At 39.5% G+C, this 24,506-nt stretch overlaps 1 pseudogene; it reads right to left on the bottom strand.

Annotated features, from left to right (window-relative positions):
* Positions 1–23,010: 23,010 nt before the first annotated feature.
* Positions 23,011–24,022, bottom strand: LOC149236688 (protein RTF1 homolog pseudogene; annotated as a pseudogene).
* Positions 24,023–24,506: the final 484 nt, after the last annotated feature.

Below are 24,506 nucleotides of genomic sequence, written 5' to 3'. Positions count from 1 at the left end.
CAATGACGAAAAGGGCAAACCTCGATATCCTTGTCTTATTTGTGAAGAGGATCATTTTACGAGAGATTGCCCTCATCGGGCCGAGGTTGTGAAAATAGTCAAAGGTTCTCCCACTCCTGCTGTGTTAAAAGATCCATTTCCAAAGCAGGAAAGCAAGATGATAGGTTCTTCCTCGACTGCCAGTGAAGAACCCATTTTGATGATGTCTCATGTGAGGATTGCGACTCGATCGCAAGATTATGGTAGTAAGGCTCCTGTTGATGGTAAGGAAGCAAAATCTTCTCATTCTATTCCATCAACCTCAGCTCCTGGTTCCGATCCACTACAGATCGAAAAACCTAACCCGGACTTAGTAATTAAACCGCCCGCCAAGGGTGTACTTCGAAGGTCTGCTTTCAATCCACATGCGAGAGCGGCCCAGAATTACAACATTGTTGAGGACTTAGCTGTTTCACCCTCAGCAATGTCGGCTTTAGAAGTGCTGCAAGCACAACGAAAATTACTTTTGTCGGCTATCGGAGCTGTTGATGTTCAGGACCCGAACCTGATAATCTTCGATCTAGAAAATAGTACACCGCGTCTACCCCATCAAATGGCTTTCCAAATTCCAGTGATAGTCAAAAACAGGCCTATTCATCGGACTGTGATTGATGAGGGAGCTTCTACGTGTATTATGTCGATTCAATGTTGGAGATCCCTTGGTTCTCCTTCGTTGAACCAATCCCCGACCATCCTTAAGGCCTTTGATGGCCGTGGGTTCCGTCCGTTTGGTATTCTACAGGAATTGCCTATAGGGGTAGAAGGTAAAACCGTTAGTCTGGATGTGGAGGTGGTTGATGCCCCTCTAGACTACAACCTTCTTTTGGGTCGAAGTTGGTCATATGCTATGACAGCAGTCGTTTCATCGGTCTTCAGAGTAATAAAGTTTCCATATAACGGTAAGATCGTGACCATTGATCAGCTGACATACTTTTCATCCGACCCAGCCTCTTCAGAGAGTATCCAGCATGTCGGTAAGACGACAATCCCTTATAGGGACGTTGGCGTAGGTTTAGTTAAAGATTTCGGTTTACTGGGAACTTTTCCTTTCCCTCCAATCAACGCAGACCCTTCATTTGCATCAATTCATATGATTACATCAGACAACATTATTTATGATGATCCTTGGATTTTCCCATCTGAATCTGAGATAGACTCATTCGGTGATGCTATGCCTTTGAGTCCATATGAAATTGCTTATGAAGCCGTCATGTCTTTTACCGACTCGCGTTCAACCGAGATCGACCAAATGAATGTGGTCAGTGAAGAATCACTTTTCACATCAACCTTAGAACGGATAGCATTTCCCGAAGTCGTGTCATCTGACGAACAACTTCGCGAAATCCTAAGTGTAGACGATCTACCATGGGAAGATCTCCATCACAGATCTTCGTTTTTACCTAAGGATGATGCTATTGAAAATGATTTTTCATCTATCTTTACCACTGAATATGTCAAAGACGCTCAGAATCCAACGAAACATTCTGATTCAGAGTTGAATTTAGGGAATATTTCTCGCACTATTCCCATTGATATTTCAGTGAAGCCCGGAATTGAGGAAAACATTCATATAGGTGCCTCATGTACAGAAGATGAAATCCGAACTTACAAGGCCCTATTCCAAGAATTCCGCGATGTGTTTGCCTGGTCCTACGAGGAAATGCCGGGAATCGATCCTGCCATTGTTGTTCATGAAATAAAGACCTACCCGGATGCTAAACCCGTCCGGCAACGGTTGCGTCAAATTCACCCTCGGAAAGCGGCTGCGATTAAAACAGAAGTCGAAAAGCTGTTGAAAGTAGGTTTCATTTATCCAATACTGTTAAAGGATTGGGTATCGAATATTGTTCCGGTCAACAAGAAACAAGGAACAATAAGAATCTGTATCGACTATAGGGATATCAATCGAGCTTGTCCAAAAGACAACTATCCTATGCCTTATATCGATCAAATTATTGATGATTGTGCCGGAAGTGAAATCTTTTCCTTTATGGATTGTTTTTCGGGCTATAATCAAATCAATATTATACCTGCCGACCAACAAAAAACGGCATTCATTTGTCCATGGGGGACATTTGCTTATTGCAAATTACCTTTTGGACTTAAGAATGCCGGGGCCACTTTTCAACGAGCAATGTCTTACGCATTTTATGACATCAAGCACATTGTGCAACCGTACCTCGATGATTTGCCTGCTCATTCTTTACATCGAGCTGATCACCTTGTCCACTTACGAGCAATCTTTATGAGGTGTAGGCATTATCGAATTCGGTTGAATCCCCACAAGTGTGTTTTCTGTATAGGGACGGGTCGATTGCTGGGATTTGTTGTTTCAAAAGCCGACATTCGCGTCGATCCCTCGAAGGTCGAAGCTATCATCAAATTGCCTCCTCCTTCGAGTTTGCGCCAACTCCAAAGTTTGCAAGGGAAAGCGAACTTTTTACGCCGATTCACTCCTAATTACAAAGGTTTTACACGGTTGTTGAAATAGAACACTCAATTGTTTTGGGATGAGATTGCCCAACAATCTTTTGATGCACTTAAACACGCATTGACCCATGCACCGTTGTTGCATCCTCCCAACTACAACCAGGACTACTTCTTATACCTCGCAGCTTCGCATTCCACTATTGGAATGGTGTTAGTTCAAGAAGATGAATTCGGAGCGGAACATGTGATATATTATCTTAGTAGGACATTAAACCCCACTGAGCTAAAATATTCGCATGTGGAGAAATTGGCCCTGGCAGCCGTTCAAGCTGTCCAGCGTTTTCGTCACTACATTCTTCTCCGTAAAACTACAGTTATTTCGGATTGCAACCCTATGATTTATATTTTGACAAAACAACTGCTAGGGGGCAAGTACTCTAAATGGATCGTTATCCTGCAAGAGTTCGACTTGGAGTTTGAGAAGTCCAAGTCTAAGAAATCCTTAGTTTTTGCGGAATTGATGTGTGATTTCCCGCACCCTGACACAGAAACTGTGGCAGAGGAGTCCATTGCGAACGAATCTTTGTTTCTTATCAGTACTTTAGATCCGTGGTACGGGGATATAATCATCTATCTCCAAACCCAAACCTTTCGGCCTGAAGCTTCAAAGTCGGAACGTCGAAAAATTCGGTTTCAATCCCAGCAATACAAGATTATTGGAGATATACTTTATCACGGGGGGCAGACTTAGTTTTTCGACGTTGTTTAACTCACGAAGAGGCTGAGAGGGTTTTGAATGATTGTCACTCTGGAGCATGTGGCGGTCATATGTCTGGGTATGCCACAGCTCAGAAGGTGTTGCGCGCTGGCTATTTCTGGCCGTCTATGTTTAAAGATTGTATCATTGCAGTCCGGAAGTGCCACAACTGTCAAGTGTTTGATCGCAAGATGCGCGCACCACCTGCTCCTCTCCACCCTATAATTTTCGTTGGTCCATTCGCCAAATGGGGTATCGATTTTATTACTTGTAACCCTCACTCGGCCGGGGGGCATGCGTATATCATCCTCGCGGTTGATTATTTTACTAAATGGGCCGAGGCGATGCCTACATTCGACGCAAGCGGCAAAACAGCTGCAGTTTTCGTATTCAATCATATTATAACTAGGTTTGGTGTCCCACAAGCAATCATCACTGACCATGGGAGCCATTTTCGAAACATCATGATGACTGAGCTTACAAGCCAGCTTGGTTTGCGCCACGATAGCTCTACTCCTTATTATCCGCAAGCCAACGGTTTGGTTGAGTCTATCAACAAAGTTCTGGTTATCATGATCCGATGAACCATTGGTATTCATCGGTCGAATTGGCATAACATGTTATTTTCAGCGCTATGGGCATATCGAACCTCAGTGAAAACCTCAATAGGGTTCACTCCTTTCCAGCTAGTTTATGGCTTGGAAGCTGTGTTACCCATTGAATGCGAAATCCCATCACTTCAAATGGCTGTCGAATTACTTCCAGCTACTTCCGAAGAGGAGAAGCATTTATTATACTTAGCTAAATTAGATGAGACTCGACGTGACGCTGCATTGGCAATCGAGACTCACGCGAAGCGAATGAAAGCTCAGTATGATAGAAATGTGACCCCTCGAAGTTTTTCAGAGGGAGACCTAGTGCTATTATATGATCAAGCTAACGATAAGCTAGGTGCTGGAAAATTCGTTCCTATGTGGCATGGACCCTACATTGTAAAGCGAAAGCTAGCAAAAGGGGCTTATGAGCTGGTAGATTTTGATGGGGACTCTTTGGGTAAACCCAGAAATGGACTTTACCTAAAGAGGTATTATGCTTAAATGGTGGGTATGGAGAATTTTTAGTTAGGTTAGGTTTTCTTTCTAGCTAGTATGTTTGTTAGTTTAGTCAGTGTGCTTAGCTTAGAGAGTGTGTTTTTCGTCATTATTCTGGCTTATCTTGGTTTTACTCTTGATATTGCAGATGTCGACGCCTCTCCAAACATACATTGGATTTGCTGATGGTGCTTGTCGTAGTACACGGAATATCTCTTCCGCAGCTTGGGTTATCTATTCGCCCTCTGACGAGTTAGTTTCTATGCATGGGGTAAGCCTCGGTCAAACAACGAACAACATTGCAGAATACAGTGCAGTGGTTGAATTATTATCCGAATCTATTTCATTTGGAATTCGACGTTTGATAGTGAGGTTAGATTCTGAACTTGTTGTATTACAGCTTAATAGAGTATATGCCATTAGAAATCCTGTGTTATTAAGGTTGTTTTTGAGAGTGCGTCTCTTGGAACGTGAATTTGATTACATTGAATATCAGCATATTCCAAGGTCTTTAAATACATTAGCAGATGCAATTGCTTCTCGAATGTTGGACAGACATTTACGATAATCATGCAAGTAAATTTAAAAAACATTTCATCACATATGTTAAACAAGATAAGCCGGTAATAGTGATATATATAGATAGGAGTGTGTCAAAAAATATACATCGTCTTCGATCATAGGTTGAAAAACACCTTATGATCGGCAAAAATGATAAGTACAAAAAGCCAAAAATGTCATATGTGTCTACAAAGTGACTAGCCAATCACTGGTGGTGCTCCCTATACGACACCACTGCACGGGCTACCTTACACAAGAACCTCCTAAACGGTCCAGGGACTACGACTACATAGCGCTGAAGTCTGATAGGAATATCATCTATGGTAGTCTCAGGTATATCCACCGTCAGACGCTCTAGATCCTGCTCCAACTCAGCTAGTGACTCTGCAGCCGCGTCTTGTGGAGCCGGTACGGGTGCAACTGGATGTCTCCTCTCAAAAGGCCGGAGGTTGGCTGGGCGCTGTGGACCAACATCTGCATTTTGAAAATTTTTACTGTCATTTTGAGACGATATATATAAAAAAAATATATATATATAATTTGAAAACTTGTGAAAAATAAAGTACCTCTGTCGTCCCATTGTTCTCCCTGTGGAAGAACCATGTCCGGATCACCTCGAAAATCTACGCTGGCATACGGAAAGTCCTGGATCGAAAAAACCTGGTCCTCTAACCAGTGAAAATAACTATCAGGGAATCGAACAACCGCTGCGCCCTCGTCAGGATGCCGGGCCATCACCGTAACCCATCGTATCAGCTTTGGCTCCCGAGGACCCAAGATTTCAACAGTGAGTTGCTGAGGGATCAGCATCGGAACTCTCTCTAAGGCAAAGCTCACAACTAGAGGCCCATATCCAAAGGTCTTCAGTTGTCCGTTCTTTGCCCTAGTCAGTTGGCCCTTCATATTGGCCGACACAGCATCACAACAGTTGAAAATGGTGCCTTGGAAACATTCAATCGCCATCCGCATTTGGGACCCGGTGGCAATATGTAAAGCGGCTGCACCGCAAATTCTGGTAACCGTGAAATATATAACCTTGAGTTCACGCAGAGAGATGTGTTTGATTTCTACGCCTTTCGCATGGTGTGAATTGGGTATGCACCAAGCTGCCCGGAGACTAGCAAGGGATTGGCCACCCGGCCTAGTCCCGGCTAGATTGAGTTGCTCGCCCTTATTTGGCAAGCCAGTGAGAAAGTATATGTCAGAGGGCTCTATCTCGAGCTGGTGCCCTCCGATGTAAAAACATTGCTCATGAATGTTCCATCTCTCATCCAGCCACTCCAAGAATCTCACCTGAGCCCTCATGCCAGGTATGGCCCAGTATTTATATAGTCCGCATGCTTTTAGGGAATCAATGGAAGGTTGATGATTAATTGCGGCTAAATCAACGTCCTCGTGCTCTCTTTCTCTCCAATCCAACATGGTGAGTGCCCTACACACCAAGAAATGAAGGTTAGAATTGATTTGGGAAAATTCAAATGGTTGTTTGTGGAGTTTGGGGTTTCAAATTCCGCCTTTCGCGGGGGACGCACCCCGCGTTTAGGACACAGAGCGTCGGGACGCAGCTGGCCTGAAGGTGGGCTGCGTACCCCGACCTTTTTCCTGTGTGGGAAAAAGTCGGGGGACGCAGGTCACCCTTAGGGCACCTGCGTACCCCGCAGAGCGGATTTTAAAACCCAAAACCCCCCAAAAATCAAAACTAAAACCTAAAACAAACTTTTAATCGGATGAAATTGAAGAGGAGGATGTTGTGAAATACCTGGAAGAGACGGCGTTCGATTCTGACGGTCGGATTCTTCGCAGCAACCACGGGAAGTTTCTTGCCAAAAGCCCTTTTTTCAACCTCAACAGTAAAATGGTAAAAATGACATGGTAAAAAGTCTTTTTATAGGTTTTTTGGATGAATGAATGCTAGGTTTGTTCATTTTTCACCATGGAAGGATATTTTTCAATGCATTTTTGCCTATCTGAAACAGGTATGAGTAATGTGTCGTTTTTGTGCAGGACAAAGGGATTTAGAGGGAAAATTGTCATTTTTCACGAACCAAAATATCAGAGTCATCTTTTAAGCCCTTTTCTGACTCCTAAAATATGAAAAGATTGCCGAGCGTTTCTTTTACACTCGTTAAAACGGAATTAAAAGACGGTCCCCTTATAGCTCTTTTCTGACCGTAAAATCAGGAAAAGATTGCCGGGTTTTTGTCGTTTCAAACTCGATACTGGAAATAAAACGACGTGTCCTTGATCGCTTTTTACTTTTCAGGTCAGTGGCACTAATTATGAAAGTACTCCTTGGTCGCAAGATCAAGCGGTTCCCCCAGGTATTATTTAATACTTTTTCGGGCTTGAGGGACACAAATCTACGAAAAAGTTCAACTTGGAGTCTTCTTAAGTTTTTCAGACTCTCTAAAATTGAAAAACACCGAGTTTCTCCTATACTGGACTCATTAAAATTTCACAGTAAAGGACCTGTTCAATTACAAACAGGAACGAACCACTCCTTCCTAGGGTTTGAATCAAAACTAGGTTGGACTCATCCGAAGGATGAGCTTATAATCAAGCATATGTTATCCTCCTCAAGCTTGTTAAAAATAAAGAGGTACTTGCCGGAAATGGTGGGGGAAAAGAGAGAAGAATGAGCCTGTTTGTTATCTTTTGTCTCAGAAGAAACTTTATTACCACTCTTGAACACGACACTTTTCATTCACCTGGGTTGGGAAATCCTTTACCTCACAGTTGATCAAACCACTTTGAAAGTCTTCAGCCGGGTTTCGGGGATTAACTTTGAGTCATCACCAAGCCATCTGTCGTGTCGTTATGTGTTCAAGAGGTCTGCAAGCAAAACTTTCATCTGCAAAATACTTGTCATCCATTTGACCATCCCTGAGTCAGTCTTTACAGCAACATTTCTTCAACTTGAACAAATGATTTCGTGTTGTGGGCTTGCCTACAACGGGTCGCTTTCTATCGCCATCAGCACATTATCTAGAGAGACGACTTAGAAATCGTCAGTACCTTGAAGTCTGCATGCATCAATGGCAGGTTTCTCGCCTTTGACGTCAGTTTACATCATTGACTTTCGATCGAAGGATTCCGTGAAATGTTCGACATCAACTCATTCATTCACATCTCATGGATTGTACTGGGTACTTTGAGAACCATTGACATTACTGGTGGTCTCTCTCACACTTGTTAACAGTTTACATCATCGACTGGTAATCAAGTGGTTTCTACCATGTTCGACATCAACTCATTTATTCGCATGGCTAGAATCGTACCAATTCGAGAAGCGGAAATGAAGACCCTGGATCTAGTTTCCACCATCCAGGCTGCGAGGAGTTTTGTATTCATTGTCTAAGTAGACTAATCATAAACAGATGGCTGCGCCCATACTGTGTCTACAAAAGTCTATGATTATGATGTACTACAAGATCATTCCTGTATCAGAGTAGTTAGTCTGTTAGTTAAAGTTTTGATCTGAGTATGGGAATGCCTACCTCAGTGATGATATAATCTTATACATGTATTTTGTGTTGAAAATTGCAGGTTCTGACCAGGCTCTCCACGAGATAATCCTTGAAATGATAAAGCGCTTCACCCTTCCTAGATAATACAAAACCCTAATCTATTTCAGGCTTCGCACTTTAGGGGGCAATCTGTTACACTAAAAAATGTCACCATGGCTATTTACAGTTAGTATGGCTCTATCAACAGTCATGCTATCCTCTTAGGCAAGTCTTATGCCTCTGCTCTCCATGTCAAACTCCAAAAAGAGAGAAAGTCTTTATAAATGTATTTATCTCTGGGTACGCAGGTTCTCTCAACCTTACCTGCAGGTACGCACCTAATGTTCACAAAAGCTGCGTCCTTGTATGCTCTGTATGTAAAGGGGCAGGTGCGTCCCCCTGTAAAGGTCAAAATGCGCAAGTTTCATCTTTAAAAAGTTACTTGTGGTCATTTCTAGAGCATTCTAGAAGGTTGTTCGATGTGTATTGAGCGCCTCCAGATGGTTCATGTACCCCTACCAAAGAGGAGCTTATCCCATCAATAAGGGAGCTATCCCATCCAAAGAGGGGATTATCCCATTGATGGTGGACCTGAATAACTTCCTCTAGATCACTATAAATACAGACATTGGGCCAGAAGGAGAGGAGGTTGGAAGCTAAACATTTCTAAGGGTAGATGTTGCAGGAATTAGGACTCCCATTTAGAAGCTTGTGAGGAGAGATTACCATCTTTGCTTGTTCTATTTCGAAGTGGGTGAGCTTTGTCAAAGTAAAGGAGAACTCTTGATGGACCCTGGGAGGGACTTGCACAACACCAAGGCTCAAGTTGTAATTGTTCCTTTTGTTACCTATTAATGCAAATGAGTCCATTCTTCTCAATAACTTGTTATTTATGAGTCGTTTCATGTACTCCTTGGTCTATGTGTTAAATATGCTTTATTCTATAAGATTATCAAGTGCTATTTAATTGTTTGATTGTTAGTGGATGCAGGTTTCAAAGTGAAGGAGGAGCTCATCCGGATCAGCGGAGCTGGACTGCTACAACAGCGTTGGACTACAGGTAGGATCTAAACACTTGATTTCTTATATAGTAAATGCATGTTTAGAGAAGGATTGCTCTTGTTTGTCTTGTTTGTCACTAGAGAGTCTTAGGCTCCTAGGGAGGTTGGTTGTGTCCGCACTATTAACTCTTTCCGCCTGACACCTGTTATACCTCTGATGCAATTTCATAAAATTATAACCACTAGCAGTGTCTTCACTAGTAGACTTGTATCCCTGAGTAGCCATCAGCTGTCACGACTAAGATTCTTCTTCATAATCGTACAAGTGGTAATATGACTGGTATTCCTCCTTCAGTAACCAAATCAGAGGATATTTGAAGCTAAGTTCAATCCAGAAGGCTCCCACTATTTTCACCACCTCAACATATTCCGATACTTGTGTAACATTAACCACAAAATTCTTGAACATGAAAGGATATCCTTATTGTAATCTAACACTACAGGCTTCAGTGTGCTTAAGGCACCCTGTTAGTGTTTGAATTTTCATTTGTGCATAAATATTAAGGAAAAACCCCACAATCCTTTTTCTGTAAGTGGCTGACTGTTCCCTGATTGATGGGGTACTTAGAAATAGCTTGAACTCACGTCTTAACTCAGGAACCATTCTTGGTTCTTCCCTAATCCAAAATGTTGCTCTTTCTTCATTAGTCTCAGCCGACTTCATGGCCAAATGCCACTCAATTTGATTCCTCATAAAGGAAATGAAGGGTCGCAACTACAAATCCCCCATATAAGAGAAAACACTTACCACTATATTTTTACTAACATATTCACACATCATATTATGCAAAATTATCTCACAAGGTAAGCTTTGTTCAAAAGCCACAAGAACGAAAAATTTCAAGAAAAGTGAGTATAGAAGAACCCAAATAAGGTCTGTTTTCAAAAATTTATCTTAACTGAAATAAATAATATCATTCCCATAGGAACATGGGATATGATGAGGAAGGCCTCCTACAGCCTAACAAGTTCAAGGCAAGCTCTTGAAGCTTTGTCTTATGATTTGTTAGGTCCAGAACCTGCCATTGTAACCGTTGCAGTTGTTCATCTTTTTTCTTCATAGCTTCTTTATTTCTCCACTCTTCCCATTGTATTGCCCATTCTTCCTTTAACCACTTCTCCTAGAGTGAATTCATCATTTTCTTATGTTCCTTGATCGATATCATTCCCTCTTGTAGAGAGAGCGCGCGTTGCTTCCATTTTTGTAATTTTGTTATCAACAACATTCTTTCAGAACATTGTCCTTCATCAGAACCCGATGTTATCCCACATGCACTAATAATTGAAGGTGTAACAGCCTCCCGAGGGTGAAACTGCTCCATTTTGGCTGCTATTTCTTATGTAACAACTACATCATCAATGGTTTCTTGTGTAACAGCTTCTTTTCTCCTTGGTTAGCTTTTGCTTCCACTATTGGTTCTTATGTAAAAGTAGTGTCATCCACAAGTTATTCTATATCATTTTCCCTTGGTTAGATTATGTTTCCACCACTAGTTCTTGTGTAACGGCAGTGTCAACCATAGGTTCATGTATATCAACTTCTTCCTTTTCCCCTTGGTTAGCTTCTACTTCCAGTGTTGGTTCTTGTGTAACAATAGTGTCATCCAAGTGTCCCTGTGTATCAGCTACCAAATTACTCTCTGTGGAGTTCTCCATTTCAGTTGTTGTGTTTTGTGTAACAACAACATATTCAACAGTTTTTTCTGCATTAGCTTCCCAAGACTCAGTTTGTATTTCCCTCGAAAAGGTTTCCACTACACAGACTCTATACCCTGCTTCCACTAGATCCTTAATGCAGGTCGTGCACAAAGAAACCAAAATGTTTTCCTCCCTAGCCCTATCTACAGCCTCAGCCAAAATATCTAATCCTAAGGCCCTTGCTTCTACATTATCCTTTGCTAACTTCTTTCTTAACTTTTCATTTTCTCTTTCTAAACTGTCAATTTTAAGCAGCAAGGATTGGGTCTTCTTCTTCCCTGGTGAGGGAGGTTCCTCTAGCTGAGCCTGCTCTTCATCTTCCTGCCTCACTATCTCCTTGTTCTTCTCAGAAATGGGTGGGGACTCTAGGTGCCCACTCACCCTTACTCTCTCCCTTGGCCACTTATCACATGTTGGCTTGTCAACTAGTCTCTTTCCAACCCTTACTTTCAAGGGCTAGGGCTACTTCTTTCTTTCCACTGCAGCGTCCTCATAAGTCCCAGCTCACTTCCTGTGAGTAGTCCTAGCCTTCTTTCTCATGAATTCATCCCAGCTCTTGCCCTGGTGATTTAGGGTGTCTAACATAATTAGCTTGATGAGGCTGTGGTTTGCAATGCAGTTATTTGGGTACAGTTGTCTTCATGCCCACAACCAAATGCCCAATATTCTCCAGAAAAAAGCATGAGAGGTTCATCATCTATCAATGTCAGAGGTGATTTAACAATAGTAAGTGGTAATTGAATACAATTGTTTCCCTTCCCTCATAGGTGATATACATAATGAGGTAAAGGGTGACATCTCCCATGGCTGGGGAAGCGACAACCTATCAATTCCTCTTCGTTTCTTCACCAGTCATTCTTCCCCTTAGAGAAGATCCTCCTTCAAAGAGGGGTCATTGATTTTTCTATTAAACCACCTTTTTCCCTCTATTGGAAATGTCGTCACATGAAAAATTACCTCCTCTGTAACTTCCAGTTGCAATCTGATGACCGCTGTTTGATTCCTCTTCAAATTCTTAGCGAATTCCATAGAAATCGCTCTGCTTGATCCCTCCATCCTTTGGAAAAACTCAAACATACCTGCATCTTTGAAAATTTGGCATGCTTCGGGGAAATTTTCCAATGCCTCTAGTGATCATGGTTCAATTCAAATTTCCAACCCAGCCATTGCTACATCGTTTCAACGTTGTTCTCCTCTCTTCTCCTCTTTGAAAAACTCCAAACTGATCAGCACAATGCTCAATTGTTCTAGCTCTGTAAGCTATTCTCCTCCACTTCTGTCTGAGAGTTCTAAATGAAGATGTAATGCTTTAGCAGTGGGTGATGCAGTGAGGTTAATGTTGGGTGTGGAGCCTAATTATCTTCTGTATTCAAAGGTTTTAGCTAGATGTATACCCCAAGAAGACTGTACACCCCTCCATGCAGAGGGGGTGCAGGGGGGCTAATCCCCCTCAACTGAGGGGTCCGGGGGCCAGTGCTCCCTTCGCATGGGTTCGGGGGCAACACCCTCGAAGCTAAAATAGATGTAAAATTGCCTTGTAAAAGTCTAGTAATTTCTAGTCAATCTAGGCCATTCATTAGGCGGATGATCTGACGCTAGAAGTTATGTTTAATTTAAGGTTTTTTTTTTCCCTAGAAGGCAACCCCTCACTATATATGAGGGAGTTTTATTGCATCTATGTATATCTGTACTCTGAGTGAGGAAGAGAGAGGAGATTGAGAGCGAAGAGGGTGTTACAGCGGATCTGTTGTAGGTTGTATCTCTTTAGTTTGCTAGATAATATAATAAAAGAAGGACTAGTTTTTTCTCCATGGATGTAGCCCAAACTGGGTGAACCACATATATCTGTGTCTCTCTTGTTTTATGCATTTTCTGTGTTTATATTTCTGCAATATTTTATGTGTTCCATTACTCTGTAATATATAATTTCCTAACAGTTAAAGATAGAGATTTCAAATTAGGGTTTGTATTGCGCAATATCATTTCGTTGTTAACACTAAGTTATGGAAGGTCTAATCTGAGGTACAATTCCCATTTCAGCATGATCAATCATTAAATGATAACGATTACGAGATCATCATACTTTGGTTTCAGTTTAAATGCTCACATGTCATGCAAAGTTCATGTCATGATGTAATTCATCCTCCCCCCTGGCTTAAGTGTGATAGCTGTCCTCGACTGTCAAAAGGATATCACATTAAATTTCCATAATTAATAAATAAAAGAGGATAGTGATATTACTGTTTCATGATGTACTTGGTGTGATATGGAGAGAAGACATTGGTGACAAGGTGCACGAAATTAATTCTGGCGATCAAGGAAATTGCTCCAGAGTCATGGTGATGCGTGATGTGTATCACAATAGATAATTTACTTGGATCATTTCTAGAAGTTGTCAGTTGTTACAGCTATAACAACTAAGACGACTGTTATGTATTATTGGTTTCCATAAAAGGTAAAATCAAAGAACTGAAAACATTCTTGTAACAACATTATTGTAAGATATGCCTGAAATAGCAAACGTTGTTTCAAAGTGTGTAACAACCGCCACATAGTGGTTTCAACTATTACATAAATTATCTCTCTGCGCCCAAAAGAGTTTTACACAACCATATTATTTTCATTATATATATATATATATATATATATATATATATATATATATATATATATATATATATATATATATATATATATATATAATAGGTGTAACAGATGTCGACAAAGGTTGGTTTTCAACTGTTACACTTATTAAAAAATTAGAATTTTGGAAGCATACGGGGGTTTTCCCCTGCTCCTATAATCTGAAGGTCCAAATCTATGACAATGTTAACAAGTGAATTCCTTGAATTAGGTTTATGATATAACCAAAGACAGTTCCCATTTGCAAACAATGTTGTACTCGCACTATCAATGGTAACCAAATTCACAACCCCATTTTCAAGGACTGCATCTACCTCATAGGGACCTAGCCATCTGGTGTAGAGCTTACCCTTGAAGTCCTTGAATCTCGAATTATAAGAGAGCCCAATCTCCTTTCTGAAATTTCTTCTTTTTGATAAGCATGTGATGCTGCTTGCTCTCTGCTACTAGATAATCTATATTTGCTAGATAGCAGTCAACCATTTGTCCTCCAATTCATTGAGTTGGTTCAACCTTTGCTTTTGTGTTGTAGCTAGATCCAAATTTACCTGCAATGTTGTTCTAAATGTATTGATTTTGAACGCAATAGGGAATAAGGAATTTTTACCATACAAAAGTTCGTATGGTGAGAATCTCGTAGTATTCCTCCATGTGGTTCTATATGCCCACAACACTTCTGGAAGTTTATCAGTCCAATTCCTTTAGTGACTAGCCACATTCTTGGTAAGAATCCCCTTAATGACCTTGTTGGTGCTTTCCACTTGACCATTTTCTTATGGGTGATAAGGTGTCGTAATTTTGTGATGGATTTTATATTTTTCAACCAACTTTTGGATTATATCATATGTAAATTGGGGTCCTCCATCTATCACTATCTCCTTGGGTATCCCAAAACAGACGAAGATGTCTTCAAATAAGAAGTCTAAAATAGCCTTCTCTGTGGCTCTGGTTAGTGTCTTTTCCTCAACGCATTTTGTGACATAGTCGGTGTAGACCAAGATGTAGGACCTCTATCTAGATGAAGGGTTAATTGCTCGAACAAAATCCAAGGCCCATTTCTCAAATGGTTTTAAGACTATTTGAGGTTGTAATGACATCTCATCTGATTGCAGCGATTGGCCCATCATTTCACAACTATCACACCATTTCACAAACTTCTTGCCATCCTGAAATATTGTTGGTCAATAATATCCTATTGAAAGGACTTTTTATCCTGTTTTTTTATCTCCGAAGTTCCCTCCACAAGGTTCCCCATGACAATCCTTAAGGATGTCAAAGTTCTCATCTTCCCTAACACAATGTCTGATCTGAAAATATGGCCCAATGTGATAGAGATTCCCATCTATCCAGGTATAAGTAGCACTCTGTTTTATGATTTTTCTCTTTTTCTAAGAGGAAAAGTATTGTGGAAACTTCCCTGTAGCAAGATAATTGGCTATATATGCATATCATACTGAGTAAGTAGAAATAGAAAAGAGATACTCATCAGGGAAAGAATCCTCAGTAGGAATGCAATTGTCATCAATAGTTAACCTAGAAATAAAATCAGCTACTACATTATCTTTTCTAGGTTTATCTACAATTGTGATATCAAATTCCTGTAACAACAATAACCAGCGTGTAATTCTACAATTTGTAATTGGCTTATTCATTAAAAAACGAATGGAAAGTGGTCAGTTTGTACAAATAGTTAATACTCAGTAATATAATGTCGAAACTTGTTGATGGCATGCACTATTGCTAAGAATTCCTTCTCAGTCACTATTTAATTGAGCTTAGTTGGAGTCAAAATCTTGCTTATGTAATAAATAGTGTAAGGTTTCTTATCCTCCAACTGGCCCAAAACAAAACCTACAACAATATCAGATGCATCTGTAGCTATGTGAAACGATAGTTCCCAATTAGGTCCATGTAAAATTGGAGCTGCTGATGCACAAAATTTCATCTTCAAAAATGCCTACTCACACATTCCTGTCCATAAAAATTCCACATCTTTCAAAAGTAAGGAGAACAATGGTGATGCAAGTTTTGAAAAATTCTCTATAAACCTTGAGTAATACCCTGCATGTCCCAAGAAATTACGCACCTTTTTTTGCGTCTTGGGAGTTGGAATTTTCAAAATTACCTCTATTTTAGTAGGGTCTACCTTGATCCCGTCAGCAGAAATATAGTGTCCCAACACGATCCCTTCAGTCATCATCATGTGACATTTTTTGGTGCTCAAAGAAACATTAGTCTGGATACAACATTCCAACATTTTTCTAAATTAGCTAATGCTATTTCAAAAGCATCACCATAAGGTGTGAAATCATCGATGAAGATTTCAAGGTAATCATTCAACAAATCAGAAAAAAATTCCTAGTATTTCCTTCTAAAATGTTGCTGATGCATTGTAGAGTCCAAGGGGAAGTACTTTGTATGTGAAAGTTCCCCAAGGGAAAGTAAAGGTTGTTTTATCCTGATCCTTTGGGGAAATATGTATTTGGTTGTAGCCACTAAACCCATCTAAAATGAAAAAAAAAAATCCCAGAAAGGGTGTCAAGGACCTAATCTATAAATCGTAAAGGAAAATGGTCCTTTTGAGTGGCTTTATTGAGTTCTCTGTAATCCACATAGACTCTCCACTTTCCATTCTTCTTAGGGACAATGAAAATTAGAGACACCCACTAACTATTAGATATCGGATAAATAAAGTTAGCATTTAGGAGATTTTGCAATTCTTCTTTCACTACCTCCTTCAGTGTAAAGTTCATGTGGCACTGTCGTTAACTAATTGGTTTGCAACCATATTTCAAATAAATGTGGTGAGTGCATAGGTTGGGATGAATCCCTTTCATATTCATGTAATCCCCTGCAAATTCCCTTTTGTATTTCTATAACAACTGTAACAGTAGTCAGGTTGGGATTAATGTTCAAATACTTTCCTAGTTCTATTTTGACTAGACTTTTGGCGGTATGCGGAGTGGTTCTCATTTGTGAAAATTTTATATCTTTTACCTCCTCTTCCTCCCTTTAATTTTCAATATAAGCGACAAAAAGCAAGTTACTAATAAAGCCATTAATTATATCATCTTATGTCTTATCCTTGAAATACTAGGCTTTTACCAAAGTGAGGAGCAATAGGGAAAGATCTAATTCGATTTCAAGTTCATCCCACCAAGGATTGTTCAAATCCATATTTTGTCTTGGGGGGTAAAGGTTAAGGTTGTTTGTAGCCTGGCCATCTAAAATCATCGTAGATACATATCTACATCCTATAGATGCATATGCAGTGGCCAACCATGGTCTCCCTAGAATCAAAGGATATCCCCCCAAGTTGGATTTGGTTTGTAAGATAAGAAATTCAGTCAGATACCTCCAGAAGCAATTGTGATTACTATGTCTTCTAATACCCCCTTGGGTTTAACATGGGACCTGTCTGCTAATTCAAGTACAGTAGGGGTATGTCTAAGTCCATGTAGCCCCATTGTGTTAAAGAGGTCCTTTGTCACTACATTAATGGACTTCCCAAGTTAAATTAATGTATTAGTAGGGTTGGCCATCAATATAAATAGTAACCGTAAGGTTTCCTAGATCATTATACTTGGTTAAAAGAGGTCGTGCAATCATTCATTATGACAATTTCCCCATCATGTGTATGGTAGCAGGGTCCTTAGGCTTCCTTCTAGGTTTCTTGATGCACATGTCTTGTACTATTTTGGCATAAATAAATACTTCCTTAAGAGCTTACAGCAGAGGAATGTGTACGTGCAAGTTTTGCAACTCCCTAAGAAAATCAAATTCAAGTTGTGCAGTAATTTTAATCTCAGTTAATCTCTGAGGATACAGAGGATCCTAAGTAATAACAGTTGAATTGGCTGCTACAGGTTTATCAACCTTACTCGAGTTGGTTATTATAGTAGTAATAATTCTTCTTGGGTTGGTTGTTACAAGTGTAATAGTCTACTCTGTATCAGTTGTTACAAGTGTAACAATTGCCTCAAGATCTATTGTACCTTCTCTGGAAGGTTCACATTCCTCCTTGGTGATGATAGGGGAGTGTTTTGGTTTAATCTCCTTACCTAACCGTAGTTGAATATCATTAAGTCCGATAGGAGTGATAAGGTAAGTCTGGAAGGTATTCAGAGCCTCTATGCTCTGGGATGCTTTATTATTTGGGTTAGGGTTATGTTTCATAGGTAATTGGGTGACACAGGTGATGTAGGAACAAGAGTTAGGAAAGGGGGTAATTGTAGTTATTTCTGCATTGGTGATCTAGATGGGATTGGACATTGGGGATGCCGCCTCCAGTTCTGACTCCAAGGATATGGTTGAGATGGAGGATATTGAATAGATGGAGAGGGGGACCATTGGTTCTAGGGAGAAGGAAACTGTGATGGAGAAGGAGAATAGTATTTCCATAGATATTTTTTAGTATTATATTCATTATTCCATGAATTAAAATAAGAAAAATATTAGGACATACCTGAAGGTCATGGCTGCTATGCTCTCCTAAGCATGATTAAATAAGAGGAGTAAACTTCTTCACTCAATTTTCTAAGTTTTCCTTTCGGTATGGGAATCTCCAAACATTGATCTGTAGAATGTTCCAGCTCACAAATATTGGACAAGTTGATGTTGTACATTTTACACTCCCTAAAGGGATGTTTCTTCTGGCAATTTAGATAGAACATAGCTAGAGGTGTATCAAATTCTCCTTGCACCTTCTTGATCTGTGTTGTTGTTATCTAGGAAGATAGAGTACTGAGGATGCCATTTTTTAAAGTCTTGATACTTTGATAAAAATGTCCCCTTCATGTTGCTCCATGTTCGAATAGAAGCAGAGACTAACCCCATGAACCATCTCAAGGCTGCTCCTTTTAGAGTAGCAAGAAATAATTTTAATTTATGTGCATCTCAAACATAGTCATAACTCCTGCACAAGTCATCAAATTCAAATAAGATGGTTTCAAGATCTTATACAGTCATTCCTTGACAATATGGTAACTAGCATTTGCACCTTATGTTGCAAAGGAAACGCTATAAGGCATAGAGTGGTAAGGCATAGAGTGGGGAAGAATAGCAACATGTGAATGGGCATTGTTGAAAGCAAGGGTGGACGATAATGTGTATTCTGAAAATGGATATTTTGTTATGGTCAACCTAATGCATTCATTAATTAGATGACAACAAAAAAGTTTCGAGCCCAGGCTAAACCAACACAAATCTTTTCTACAAGACTGAAAATGCCTAAATGATTCCTCAATCAATGGAAATAACCGTTTCCCTCCTCTGATACCTAAAATACATTGTAGGAGACCGATTTTTCAAGTAACTTAATATAACTATCAATTGCCCCAAAAAGTGCAAAGAGAGGCCGATTACAGACAAGTTTTTTTTATGTATAAAGTGTTGAGAATGGAGGATCTCGGATTAGAATTTAGTTGGACTCCATTGGTTTGGGAGATGTATCATGTGTTACCATGTGTGCATATTATGGGCATAAAGTTTATTATGATGATGGAGACTATTTTCAACCAGTTGTGGGTTGGCAACAACTTTTGTGAATTCCTTGGGTAAGATTCCATCTTCTGGATAATGGAAATTCCAGTGTCCATTTAGTCTATACTGGAGTACAATGATTGTTGGCAAAGCTAAAGAAACTGTCATCAATATATAGAGCCAATGTAACTCGTAGTCATCAGTTTTTATCCATACAAGGCTATGATTATAGGTACCAGCCATTTGAGCGGGCAGCCAGTGTATTTGCTAAATAGGGATCATGTTATCCTCGTGGAGTTATTGGTTGTCCTTAGAAAATATAAAGTAGGATTGAGCATTGACTATCTGGCTGGATGGAATTTTTGATAAGTGCTGGCTAATTTTATCTATTGTGTAATCATTTCCCTGATTTAAAGGCTGCTCTGAGTTACTAATAGAGACAATTCTAAAAGATAAGGCTTCGAGAACCTTGCTTTAGTTGGTGGAGGCTTAGTACATTTTCTTCTAAAGCTTTGGCCTCAAACTCGAAAGCTACTTGTAAAGAATTCTCCAAAGCATTTATACTAAGCAGGTCCATTTTCTTTGGATATTTTGGTTGAGAGTCCTCTGAGAAGTGAGTCGAGGAACTTCCAAGTTCATCACCATGGACTTGAAGCCATCAAAAATATTGTTTCATGCCTTTGACCAGGTACTTGCCTTACGTGAATCCATTGCTTCATGATTTCCTATGCTTTCCCCTTCAGGTATAACCTATCTTTCATTTCTTGCTTGAACCATATCAAAGAATGTGTAGGAGGTGAATTTGAGTTGACTAAGTCTTGTACAAGAGCCCACCGCCATGTTAAGGGTTGGTCGCTCCATACTGACTTCTTTTAGCATCAACTTCTGTGCATCATTCAGTTGTTAAATTTGAAAGAAGGCTTCTCGTACAAGAGCCCACCACCATGTTAAGGGTTGGTTGCTCCATACAGACTTCTATTAGCATCAACTTCTGTGCATCATCCAGTTGTTACATTTGAAAGAAGGCTTCTAGGCTTTGCAGTGGAGCATCCAACACTTATATTTTAGGATTGAAAACTTGATATATAGTTCATATATCAGTGATGTTATTGTCCCATAATACTGTAAGACTGAAAGATTCATATCTGGTTGGAATTTCGATGATAGTGTTGGCCTCACATTCTGCTGGACTCCACATTTTCTGAAAGGCCGGGAACATATTTTGCATTTTAGATGCAATTGTTGGTTGTCAAATATGTCTTATACATTATTTTTATTGGACTTCATGCCTGCAGAGATATTTACTCTTGGCTACTTCCCCAGCCATGATAGAGAAAAGGAGCCCAAACACTTGTGAGGCTTCTTCCTTTGCATAGGTGGTGTGTCAGAATGGGTGCTCTTTTTGGCAGACATTTGAGTAATGGTCTTCCGCCAATATAAGATTCTGGTATGCAAGTATAATTTCAACATAGAATTGCCTACATGAACTTAGACCTGAACATTGCCAAAGAATAGAGACTTCAAAGCTAGTCCTTCAAGCGCATGTAATATAGATTTTTTTAGAAAAAGGATGCGTGAAGACAATTGTAATGTTGAAGACAGACTTTGATCACCATATTGAGGAACTAACATTGTGCCTGAGCCCTACTGGCTTGAGAGTTTTGACAGGGTTTGTGTCCAACTAATATAGTCAATGAAGGTGAGTATTGAATAGGTTCTGATTGGACCACAAAACCATGACGAGTCTCAATGATTCCTCAGCAAGGCATCAACCAAAACAATGCAGGAATTACACAAGCCTTTCGGGATGCTCTCTAAAGAAACATGAAATTTCTCATTGTGTTTAGCAACGTTTCTATTGAAGGTCAAGTTGGCTCATGTAAAGCAAGGGAATTTTTTCATCTTCAACAACTTCACATTGTCAAAGACAGCCGTATTCTCTTCTCCAATGTAAGAAGAGAAAGAACACTTACAATGTAATATATTCATAAAAACATACTAAGAAATGATAGTTATCAAGATAGAATCTAAATTCAAATGTGGATACCATACAATACAGAAAACAATCAGCCCAGAAAACTACAGTTCAAAAAATTCAGGAGTATACATATTATTAAAGAAAAAACATGCACTTCTTCAAATTTATTGAAAAAAATAGGTATGTGGATAGTCTAGACTAATTTTATCAAAAATTTTAATGATTGGATAACATAAACCCCTACAAAAATGCTCAAAGGTCCATTGAGCCTTCTGATGCAATCCCTTCAAGATAATGTATTTCCTTATCATACACAATAAACTGTACGAAACCCAGCAAAAAGTAGCAGGTCTTCTCTAAAGAACATTAGATTTATTATTGAGATTATTACAAGTTTGATTTTAAAAGGTTGATAGCCATCACACTATTTTCTTGTGCTTGGTGGGCGTATGTATTTGTTTGCGTGTGTTGTGATTCTACTTTTGATAATGCAGGTCACGTAACTTATTCTAGGTGTTCTAGAAGTAAGAAGGATATGCACAGACATTAGGTACACCCTTTCAAGTTGAAAAATAAAAATTAAATAAGCACATAGAAAACAGAGAATATATGACTAAATACCTAGTGGAATCTACTTATTTAGTATGTTGGCTCGGTTGGCATGCTTTATTTGAGTGTAACTTTGTTTATGAAGGTCTAAGCAGGCCTTTAAGGTGCAGGAAACAGTTTCCCAACTACAAATGCAGTCTCCTCGAGACTTCACACATGAACAGAATAGACAAACCTCTCTAGGCATCAGCAGCAGCACAGTCTCCTGAAATCTCCCATGGCTATCTCCTAAACGAGGGAGTAGTGACAGGCATTGATAGGACAGGGAGAAGAAATGGGCAAATATCATATTCATTGGTGGCTTGAAAGTTAAAATGCATTTTCTTAAGAATTCTTTAGGGTTTCTTGGGAAGATGATTTTTTTGGGTTAAAATTGGATTTGGTTTGGTTCAGTTTTGGACAAACAACAGATTGACTATACAAATCCCAACTGAACCGAATTATTTGGCTGTACCAAAGTTCTTCCAGATTTTCGAATGTTTTCCGCGATTAAGCCAAAATTTTTTACCATGTAAAAGATAGATTCTTATTAGATAGAATTGCAATCAATCGAAAGCAAGAATAAACAACTAAGCACAACAAAACAACCGCAACTCTAAAAGCATTTAAGCAAACTATACTACAACAACAAAAATTAATAAAACATAGCATTTATTACATGAATATGAAAAACAATACATATTTCAACAATAATTTAGAAAAAGGCATCACTCAACATCAATCTCAAACAACATAAAATGCCATGTTTCACCAAGTGCATGATAACTTACAGTGGAATAGTGTTACTTAGAGGAAAGGAATCCTTTTGGAACATTATATACCATTTTTTAGCAGAATGGTTGAGACAAAAAAACACCATTGAACTTTAGATGTCAAGAAAATACAGCCTATATTTCTAACACATTGTTGATTTCATGCCTGCCAACAATCCACGATGTTGCTACTGTTAAAAGACAATCCTTGGTTGACTAGGTTATTGCAGTTGTGTTTTAAAGTGCCTATAATGGCACACTACATATAGAATTTGAAACAATTTACAAAAATGTTCACTTTAAGGCTTTTCTGCATATGTTTCCAGCAATCCCAAAAGGAAATTTCCGAATCTTTCATATAAAAATTAAATGGGGAAACCAACAAGCAGAGAAAATATCATTATTTATTTTAATAGCAGGCCTCTTCTACACTTGTAATCATTCACAGTTAATGTCAGATTATGCCTCCTTCCATCATTGCTAGGAACTTGCACTCCACAAGTTGACTCAATCTTCTGCTTTCTAGCCATAAAAACTAAAGGGGCCCCTTGAGCACCCCCATACTTCTGCAGTCCAGCAAGTGAAATTGGAATTTCAAAATCATGCAAAGAATACACCCTTGCATCTTCTGATACAGGAGAATTAGTGTTGAAAAGCTTTCCATCATCCTCAGCAGTTTCTATTGCTATGGCTTCCTTTACTTTGGCTGCATCTGCCTCTTTGTTTGCATCAGTGTTGTCTTCAGCAACCTTCACCTTTGTATCATAATAATTTTGAAATTGAGTCCAACGCCGAAGGAAAGGATCATACCCTGCTTCACCTGCTTTAAGATTAAGGTTTAAAGGCTTGATCTCATAAGAGTTCTTGAAATTTTCAGCCTTGTTTTTCTTATTCATTTCTACTAGCATCGGCTTTTGCATCCTTGCTTTTGCTCTGAAGAGAAAGGACTTCTAGTTCCTTCAATCTCACTTTAATTCTCTCAACTTCTGAATAATCATGCCTACTCTCCGCTAGCTCCATCTCTCTTCTAACCCTGTCCTTTTCAGCAGCCACATTCGATGGCCTTTTGGAAGCCAACTTCTTTTCCTGCAACATTTGTTTTCCAGTTTCTGCAAAATACACAAATTGATTTATCTTTTTTAGCGCATTTATTTTTTCCTCAACTTCTGCTCGACTAATCATCCAACCACCACTGCGTTCTACTTCCCGTTCCCAATCTGAAAACTCTTTCTCAAGTGGAAGTGAATCAGACACCCCGACCATCTGCCATCTTGTTGCATTACTCTTGCTACCCCAGAAACAATTCAAATACTTGTATGTGGTGTGATTCTCAAACTTGTATTGTTTATCAAGGTCTGTCACATCAATATTTTTTACCATGCAAAGACGGTAAGTACTCTGTCCTGACCTGGACATTCCTATCCCAATTCTTACAAAGCATCCCATAATGATATTCTCAAAGAATGGTTCCATAAACCACTTGGAAAGTTTTGATCTCCTTATTGTTACGCTTCTAATATCTTCAAAGTTTCTCCCTATCTTCATCATCTTTGTATAAATCACTTCCTATGGATAATTCACTATCGGAATCATCACAACAACCCTCGTCATCATCATCCTTGTCACCAGAATCAAATCTATTTTTCAGGGTCATTCTTGACCCAGAAGCCTTCCTATTTGCTGTCCCAGCATCATCTGAATCATCGTCATCAATGTATTTCGAGTCACTGCCATCATCTGAATCAGAATCTTCCAGTCTCCCTTTCGCAGGATTTCGGTTTTGCTTTCCATCATTGGTAGATGTTCGACCAGCTGCTTCTAGCAGCAAATGCTCCAGTTCAGCCATAACTTTTTTTTCCCCTCTAAACACCCACGTCGATTGAATAGTCCGTTCCCTGGC

Source organism: Pinus tabuliformis, chromosome 8 (assembly GCF_031772625.1).
Source record: "Pinus tabuliformis cultivar Carrire ecotype Pingquan chromosome 8, CPIR1, whole genome shotgun sequence".
Lineage (NCBI taxonomy): Eukaryota > Viridiplantae > Streptophyta > Pinopsida > Pinales > Pinaceae > Pinus > Pinus tabuliformis.
Note: the sequence above shows the minus strand (reverse complement) of the source record. Positions and strands in the feature narration are given on the sequence as shown.